This window comes from Lipotes vexillifer, unplaced genomic scaffold (genome assembly GCF_000442215.2).
Source record: "Lipotes vexillifer unplaced genomic scaffold, Lipotes_vexillifer_v1.1 scaffold308, whole genome shotgun sequence".
NCBI classification, from domain to species: Eukaryota; Metazoa; Chordata; class Mammalia; order Artiodactyla; family Lipotidae; genus Lipotes; species Lipotes vexillifer.
The window spans coordinates 3,458,047-3,467,285 of record NW_006792985.1 but is presented as its reverse complement, the minus strand read 5'-3'; the positions used below and the strand labels follow the sequence as shown (position 1 = coordinate 3,467,285).

Here is a 9,239-nt window from a genome sequence, read left to right as displayed (position 1 = left end):
CCCCCCCCCACTATTCTCTTGGTCTTGAGACATGGGGGTCCCTGCACAAGGTATTTCGAGACGTGCTGCCTGGATGTTTCTGAGCCACCCAAGAGGGTCCTGGAGACCTGCCCTTTTCAGGACAATGAGACTCCTTCACACCTGACCGTGCCTTCCAAGAGGAATAAAACAAAGGCAGCACCACCACGTGGGGAAAGAGCTGGCCACTGGCTGTCAAATCCCTGGTTCCTGGGGATGAGGTGGGGACAATGCCTAAACTCCTGGCCAGGGCGGCGGGCTGAGCGCCAGGGGTGGGCGGCTGGGTCACAGGCAGGGACCAGGGTGTGGCAGGTGTAGGTTCCAGCAGTTCGCAGCTTTACAGCCAGCCATCCCTGCCCAGGTAGGACCAGGTTGACCTCAGGGTTGGGCGGGGCGAGAAGAGATGGTGATCTCATTGTACCCTTAGAACCAGGAGAAAAAAGTAACCCAGTGCAGACAGAGGAGAAAGCAAAGGATGATGCAAATGGGAAAAGGAGACAGAACAGCTGTGGCTGAGAAAGGCAATGTAAACCACAGGGCAGCGTCCAGCTTGAAAGTGCTCTGGTGGGCCAGAGCCGCTCCAGGGAAAGCCAGACTCTGAACAAAACCTTTCTGCCTCAGCAACAAAACGTTTTTATGCAGAAAGAACTCACAGTGGACATCCGATCTGAAAGAAACTGGCGATTCCCACCCACCCTCTGTCCCCTGAGCTCCAGAATAGAAGAAACACCTGGAGCTCACCCTCGCCCCTCTGCCAGGCACCATCCTTTTCACCTCGCCCCGTTTCCACCAGGATTTGACAAAGTTTAATTGATTGAGTGAAACCGAAAGGCAACACAATAGGTGCCAGACTCCTTGCTTCTCTCTGCAGCTGCTGGGTTGTTTTCGTTTTTGTTTTCTTTTGTCTGAAAAGCCTCAAATAATTTGCATTCTATTTCTACTTACCTGCAGTCCAGTTAGAAGTGAGCTGCTCCCTTCTTCACTCCCTCAATTAGTGGTACCCTGGGCTTCTCTCCACATCAGCACCACTGCTCAGCTCTTGCCATGACATCACCTCCAAGCTCCGTGATTGGCCAACAGTGGGTTGCTTGGCAATTGGACAGTCTCCTCTGGCGGAGCAGGGATTGCCTGAGTGAGTAACTCTTAGCAGGCCGGGGAGTAGAAGATGATGTCAAATAGCTTGCTTTCTGTGCTGCCTCTGGAGCTGGTGAACCAGAGGGTGAGGGTGGGGATGAAGAAAGAAAGAGGGAGTGGTACGGGAAGGTGAGGGTGAGAGCCCAGCTTGCAAACCGAGCTGCCCAGTGAAGAAAGAGCACCTAGACAGAGGGAATGATTGATGATTTCCAGATTCTTTACCTTTTTCGGATCTGGGGGTGGGAGAATATGGAATCTAGAGGAGAAATCAGAAAGAACAGACGAACCCTAAAAATAGCTCCCTGGAGGGCTTGGTGTCTGCTTCTAGCTCTGTCAGAAGGGCTGGTGGGTTTGAACAGTGAATCAGAAGGCAAGGAGGGGCTGCAGGTACCCCGGGCCCTGGAGCTGATGTGGGCATGGCACAGGGGTCCCAGGAGAACAACGCTTCCCTCTCGTCGCCTGGCTGGCACATGGCCCACACATTTGCTGTGGCCACCTGGCCAGCACTGGTGGGTCCTCACAGCCCACCTCGCCCACCTGCACCTTCCAGAGGAAGGGGGACCATGACTGAAGCTCAAAGTCATCACCACCCTGGTGATTCCTAAATGAGATGGAACCCTACAGGGAGGTGACGGGTCCTCCGTGGTGGCTTCAGCAAATGGGGGCAGGGAGCCCAGGACACAAACCTCTCAGCCTGCCCACCCTCAGCCAGTTGGCTGGAGGTGGCAGAGTGAGGCAGTTAGGGGTGCAGAGGTCTATGGAGCACTGCAGAACACTGCTCCCCATCAAAGCCTTCTTGAGGAAGCCCTGCGTCCTCCCACCTCCACGGCAGGAACAGCTAGCCACCTGGCCGCCAACCAGCCTCACCTCCCCCCTTTTTTGCGGGCAGTGATTTTTGTTATTGTGGTAAAATACACATAACATAAAATTTACCATTTCGACCATTTTTAAAAATAAATGTATTTATGGCTGTGTTGGGTCTTCATTGCTGTGCTCGGGCTTTCTCTAGTTGCGGCGAGTGAGGGCTACCCTTTGTTGCGGTGCGCGGGCTTCTCGTTGCGGTGTCTTCTCTTGTTGCGGAGCACGGGCTCTAGGCACGGGGGCTTCAGTAGTTGTGGCACACGGGCTCTAGAGCGCAGGCTCAGTAGTTGTGGCTCACAGGCTTAGTTGCTCCACAGCATGTGGGATCTTCCTGGACCAGGGCTCGAACCTGTGTCCCCTGTATTGGCAGGCGGACTCTCAACCACTGCGCCACCAGGGAAGTCCCATTTCACATTTTTAAGTGTGCCGTTCAGTGGCATTAAGTACATTCACAGTGTTGCGCTACCGTCACCCTCCACCCATGGAGGTCCCATGTGGACGTGTATCACCAAGCCCCCCACTTCACTTCAGGAGGGGAGACCTTTCATAAGTCTGCTCCGCTCTGGCCAACCACACTGGGAGTGGCCAGAATAACGAACGCCCCCCGACAGCCTTTGGCATTTGCAAAGCTCATCGCCACTGGTTCTAAAGTGTAATCATAGATAGAACCAGCAGTGCTGCAAGAGCAGCAGAAGAGACCCATCTTCTGTTTGAACATCACGCTTACCTACCATGCATGCCACACGCCACTAGCCCATCACCCTCGGGCCCCATGCTGGCCCATCTCAGAGGGAATCAGGAGTGCCTAGGGCTACCTAAAAGGTTTCCTCAGCAGGCGGGGACAACAGAGGCCACACTGCATACCTGGCTGGGATGGAGTTTCCAAGCCGACCTGAACCCTGTGGCTGCCCCTGTAGTCAAGGGAGCTTCTCTCCCCTCCCCCAGTCTCTTTCTTCTTCCCTCCCAGCCCTGAGAAGTCTGGAACTCCACAAATCTGTCGGCTCTGGAAAGTGAGGGGAGGGGGGTAGAAGGCAGTGAGTTGCCATGGTGATGGCAGCCAGTGAGCCATCCTCCTCTGCTGGGGAAGCAGAGTGCTCTGTGAGTACCCCTGACTGACTGATAAGAGGGTGGGGCTGGGACAAGGGAGTGGGGGACAGGTCGTCACGACCTGCGAGCAGAGACCAAGATGGGGGACAGAAAGGGGGAGGGCTGCCCATTTCTAGAATTATCTAGTTACGATCTGAGTACTAAGATGTGATGGGATATATAAATATATTTACAATGACGTGCTGCCATCCATCTCCAGAACGTTTCATCTTCCCAAACTGAACATATGTGCCCATTAAACAAGGATTCCTTCTCCTCACAGCCCTTGGTGTAACATAATCCATAAATCTCACAACAGCCTTGTGAGAAAGGGACTCACGAAAAAGGACCCCATTTATACAAGAAACAGAGTCAGAGGTTTCCCTGGTGGCGCAGTGGTTGGGAGTCTGCCTGCCGATGCAGGGGACACGGGTTCGTGCCCCGGTCCGGGAAGATCCCACGTGCCGCGGAGCGGCTGGGCCGCTGAGCCTGCGCGTCCGGAGCCTGTGCTCCGCAACGGGAGAGGCCACAACAGTGAGAGGCCCGCGTACCGCAAAAAAAGAAAAAGAAAAAGAAAAAGAAAAAGAAACAGAGTCAGATGGGAAAGGTAACTTGCAAACAGCCTAGCTGGTAAGTGGTGAGGCCTGGAGTTGAACTGCGGGGAGGGGGAGAGAAAAGAATATTGGGAAGAGGGAGAGTGGGTAGAACCACCCCTGGAACCTTATTGGAAGGGAGAGTCCCAGGGCTGCCTCCCTGACGTGGCATGAGGCAACATGGTGACGGAGCAAAGAAAGAAACACGGTTTGTAAGAAAATGGACCAAGCATCAAGTCCAAAGGACAAAGGGTGAGGAGAGAAAAGAGCAAGGTCAAAGCTGGGAGGCTCAGAGGGCTGGGGGTGGGGGCGGTGCCCAGGGAACAGATGGAGGGGAGGGTGGGTGGGCTGCGTGCACCTCACACCTCAGTGTCCAAAGCTTCCGTGAACTTCGCTGAGAAAGACGGGCAGGGCAGAGGATGTTCCTGGACGTGCTGGGTCTGCTGGGGGTTGGGACAGCTGACTGTGATCAATCCATCGAAACGCAGCAGCTGGATATTGGTCAAAGTGACTTGGGTCCATGATGTGCAGATCTGCAGCTTCACTCTGCTGACACCACCCTTCACTGTGGCAATGGCATGTGTGGTCACTCCCTGAATCCCATGTGCTGCCCGGCTGCACCATGGGGACCCCATTCATTTGCCTCTTCCAAGGGTGGAAACGTGACTGTCTAACATGTGGGAATGGGCTCTGCATCCTCCTGTTGATTGGAAGTGTGAAAAGAAGCAGCAGCACAGATGATTGATCATCCAGAAGCCAGGTGCCCAAGGGCAATCCTGCTCAATGACTCGCCAGTAACTCACACTGACAGCCCCGGGGCACAGAGGAGCGCGTCCAGTCCCCAAAGGGGCCCTGCCCGTCACAGGGTGGTTCTCCTGTTTGGCCAACTGTGCAGTCACCTTGGGGACCCTGAACAAACTTCCCATCTCTTTCCAAACCTCAGGAAATATGGTCCCAACCTCATCCAGGAACTCAGAATATCTGATCACTGCATGTGTATCTGCTTCACTCACACCAATGCGGGTTTTTAAAAACTATGTAATGGGGGAGGGTAGGAGGGAGGCTCAAGAGGGAGGGGATATATGTATACATATGGCTGATTCACTTTGTTGTACAGTAGAAACTAACACAACATTGTAAAGCAATTATAATCCAATAAAGGCGTTAAAAAATAAAAATAAAACATAAAAAAAGAAACTATGTAATGTAAATGGGCATTTATTTTCTGCCCTTGTTTTAGGAGGAAACTAAAGTTTGGGGGATTTTTTTTTTGTAGAATGTGTCGAACTGAACAAGGTCAGATATTTACTTAAAACAAATACAAAGGTGTGTACTATGTGATATGTTTTAACTGTGAGCACTGTTATTCCACTTGAAGAGCGGCTATCCTGACTTGTGTATCAGTGCCTTAGAATTTTTTCAATCAACTGGAACACAAATAAACTCAGCCAATTTGAATTTAGGCAATGCCAGAGCTGTTTGTTTGTGCTGACAGTTATTTGTAAACTAAATTGTAACAGCGGGTAATGTTTAGAACAACAATATATGATGTTTGTAAACAACGAATATCCAGTGAGCTAAAACCTGGGAGTCACTTAGGACAGTGCCTGACACAGTGTGTGCTCAATAAACATTAGATGTTATTATGATTGTCACTAAATACAAAGTAGACTACCTATAAGTTTGCAAGTAGCAACAGCCCATTTCAAACTTGTTAACAAAACAAGATAATTTATATCAAAACTTAATAGTACTGGGATTGACATATATACACTAATATGTGTAAAATAGATAACTAGTAAGAACCTGCTATATAGCACAGGGAACTCCACTTCACTGTACAGTAGAAACTAACATAACATTGTAAAACAACTATACCCCAATAATAAAATAAACAAATAACTAAATTCAATTATAAAATACTAAAAAAAAAAAAAGATGTTGGAGGAGATGCATCCTCATCCAAAACAAACAAACAAACAAACTTGAGAGTAAACACACACACACATCAGTTAGAAATGGGCAGGGCTTCCCTGGTGGCGCAGTGGTTAAGAATCCACCTGCCAATGCGTGGGTCACGGGTTCAATCCTTGGTCCGGGAAGATCCCACAAGCAGCGGAGCAACTAAGCCTGTGCGCCACAACTACTGAGCCTGCCCTCTAGAGCCCGCGAGCCACAACTACTGAGCCCATGTGCCACATCTACTGAAGCCCACGCACCTAGAGCCCGTGCTCCGCAACAAGAGAAGCCACCGCAATGAGAAGCCCATGCCCCGCAACAAAGAGCAGCCCCCGCTCGCCACAACTAGAGAAAGCCTGCATACAGCAATGAAGACCCAATGCAGCCAAAACTAAATAAATAAAATAAATAAATTAAAAAAAAAGAAAATGAGCAAAAGATATGAAGAGACATTTCATCAATTAGGGCATGCAGACAACAAACATACCTGTGAAAAAATGTTCAACATTACTAGCAATAAAGGAAATAAAATTTAAGACCACCAGGAGATATCACTCTACACCTATGAGAGCAGGTAAAATAAAAAATGACGATACCAAATGCTGGCAAGGATGCAGAGAAATTGGAATTCTCGTGCACAGCTGCTGTGAACATAAAATGGTAAGTCACTCCAGAAAATAGTCAGTTTCTTAAAAAAAAACAAAACGTACGCTCACCATAATTGCACTCCTGGCATTATTCCCAGAGAAATGAATACAAGTTCACACGAAAACCTGTACACAAATGCTCACAGCAGCTTTATTTATAATAGCCCCAAACTGGAAACAACCAAAATGTCCCTCCCTGGGTGAATGGTTCAAAAAACCCTGGTCCATCCGTGCCATGGGCTACTAGTCATCAATAACGTGAGTGGACTAGTGATACACACCCTAACTTGGATGGATCTCAAGGGAATTATGCTGAGGAAAAGAAGCCAGTCTCAGAAAGTCACAAACTGTGATTCCACTCGTGGAATATTCTCAAAATAATGAAATTATAGAGATGAAAAACAGATTGGTAGTTGCTGGGGATTAGGAATGGTGGGAGGAGGGGTGACTATATCGAGGTAGCAGTAAGATCTTTATGGGATGCATAGTTCTGTATCTTGACTGCAGTGGTGGTTACACAAATCCACACGTGATAAAATAGCACACATTATACTGATGTCAATTTCCTGCTTTGATATTATATTACAGTTATGTAAATTGTAACCGTGGGCGAAACACTGACGGACACATGGGACCTCCCTGTCCTGTCTTGCAACTTCCTCTGGATCTATAATTATTTCACAACTAAAAGTTTGGGGTTTTTTGTTTGTGTGTGTGTGTGTGTGTGTGTGTGTGGTACACGGGCCTCTCACTGTTGTGGCCTCTCCCGTTGCGGAGCACAGGCTCCGGATGCACAGGCTCAGCGGCCATGGCTCACGGGCCCAGCTGCTCCGCGGCACGTGGGATCTTCCCGGACCGGGGCACGAACCCGTGTCCGCTGCATCGGCAGGCGGACTCTCAACCACCGCGCCCCCAGGGAAGCCCTAAAAGTTTGTTTTTAAGGCGGAGGGAGTATCAGGGATGGAGTCCAAAGCAGGGTGCAACACCTCCCCCCAGGAAACAAACAGCAGGAAAGCAATCAAGAATCAGTCTGTCTCCCTGTCTCTCTCTTTCTGTATCTCTCTATCTTTATCTCTGTCTCTGTCTCTCCTCTTTGCAAAGGTGCTTCCTTCTCTCTTTGTAGACTACTGTCTCTGCTGCTCTGTGTGTGTGCCTGCTTCACGGCCATGAGGGACCCCGTTGCCTCTGGCCTTGCTGGTATACTTTGTAGTTGGGCCACACAGAGAAATCCATTAGCTCTCTTTGATTCAATTCAAAATTTCCAGGAAAACAAAATGAACCAGGCCTGTCTGGGCCTGGAGTCCTGCCTCATCCCATGGCAGGGGGTCACGCAGCACGGATGTGCCTGCCAACGTCAACACCTTCACCTCTCCCACTGAGGCTCTATTCCCAGACAACGCCTCCTTCTCCAAGTCAGTCCCAAGCCTGTTCAGTCTGTAGAGGACATGACAAAAACCTGCCACCTATATCCCATCTGATACAGAATGCAGGGAGAGAGACCAGACAATAACCACAAAGCCTCCACTTAAAAATGAAGACAGAGGGGGCCTCCAAGACAGCAGCCCCAAGTCGGTCACTGGTTATCTGATGAAGTGTGTGGCCATCGCCTGTTGAATCCTGCAGGATGAGCTCCTTGGTTCTCTGGTAGAGCCACTCCAGGTTCCTCCCCCGAGGACCTGGCCCTTGTCCTGGGTCCTCCAGGGCCACCCCTGGAAGGAGACTGGGAAGGACTTAGCTGTGGGGCGTGTGACACCTTCTGAATGGAGCTGGCAGCCTCTGAGCTTGAGCCTGGGTTTGCCTGAGGGATCAAAAAGCCCCGGGGCGTGGATTTGTGTCCCTCCAAAGACCCTGTTCTCCAGGCTTGAGGTTTCCTGGCAGTGTAATGCCTGTAAGACCTTAACTGGCAGCCCGTTAAGTTAGAGAAATTCAACTTGTAGGATGCCTTTTCTAGACGTCTTGTTCAGCTGGGCAGTCAGAGGTGGGCCATGCATGGTGGGCTTCAGTTTCTTAGAAGGGCTGTGCCCAGTTCTCTGCTTAATGGGTTTCACCTTAGGGTGCAAGAGGGAAGCAGAGAGCCTGTTTCACCTCTTTAGCTCAATAGAACATCCAAAACCTGTCCTAAGGAGTGCTTCACAGTGGCAGGTGTCAGCACCTCTGTCCTGCAAGAGGGTGCAGCAGACAGACTTGGAAGAAGCGTTGAAAGATCAGGAATCCCCAACACCCCTGGCACATCCCAGATGTCCTCTTTCCAAGCGCTAGGACATCACTGTTTCATAACTGATTCACCACGTTTAGCTCTCAATGTAGGTTGTCCCACAGAGTGGAAGTGCTGCAGCTCAGTAAGTCCTACGATGAATTTTGAAAACGGACCAAAAGTGGTCTCAGCTCCTATACTATAAGCAGAAAGGACTTCCAGGAGCAGAGTTGCATAACTGACCTGTTTTCCCCCATCCATTTTAAGCCAGGCAGCCTCAGACTGGTGCATGTCTCCCGTGCACCATACTGAAGTCCCAAGGAGTCGCCAGCATGGTCAGACATCCTTCAAGGCGGCCTCCTAAAGTCTCAGCCTCAAAAGGAAAACTATTGAAGTCCCTGAAACAACTGACACCAATTTCACTGGCTGCTTTAGTCTCTGTTCCATTAACATTCCTCCGTGTCCCGGGATGGAGGAATCCTTACCGTTCCCAAGCCCTGAAATGGGCCAGTTCTGTGGTTATGGGCAACTTCATTTCCTGATACCAGGTTGCATTTTATTCAGAGTCTTTTGGCTTCAGATTAACAGGAAACTACTCCAAATTACCATAGGCAAAAACAGGAAGTTCATTCAAGTTTACCGGGCTATCGTATAGAAGTGAACACAAAAGAACAGCTGGGCTGGAACTAGGAACTAGGAAACCAACAGAATCTGAGCAGTGGATTTTTCTCTCCCTCTCCCCCTCTT

At 50.0% G+C, this 9,239-nt stretch overlaps 1 protein-coding gene across 1 annotated transcript in view; it reads right to left on the bottom strand.

Annotated features, from left to right (window-relative positions):
* STMN4 (stathmin 4) overlaps positions 1-1,052 on the bottom strand; it is a 20,006-nt gene extending 18,954 nt beyond the window's left edge. Inside the window, exon 1 of the mRNA XM_007466171.1 lies at positions 964-1,052. The gene's annotated coding sequence lies outside the window, so the exon portion shown is untranslated. The remainder of the gene's footprint in view (positions 1-963) is intronic.
* Positions 1,053-9,239: the final 8,187 nt, after the last annotated feature.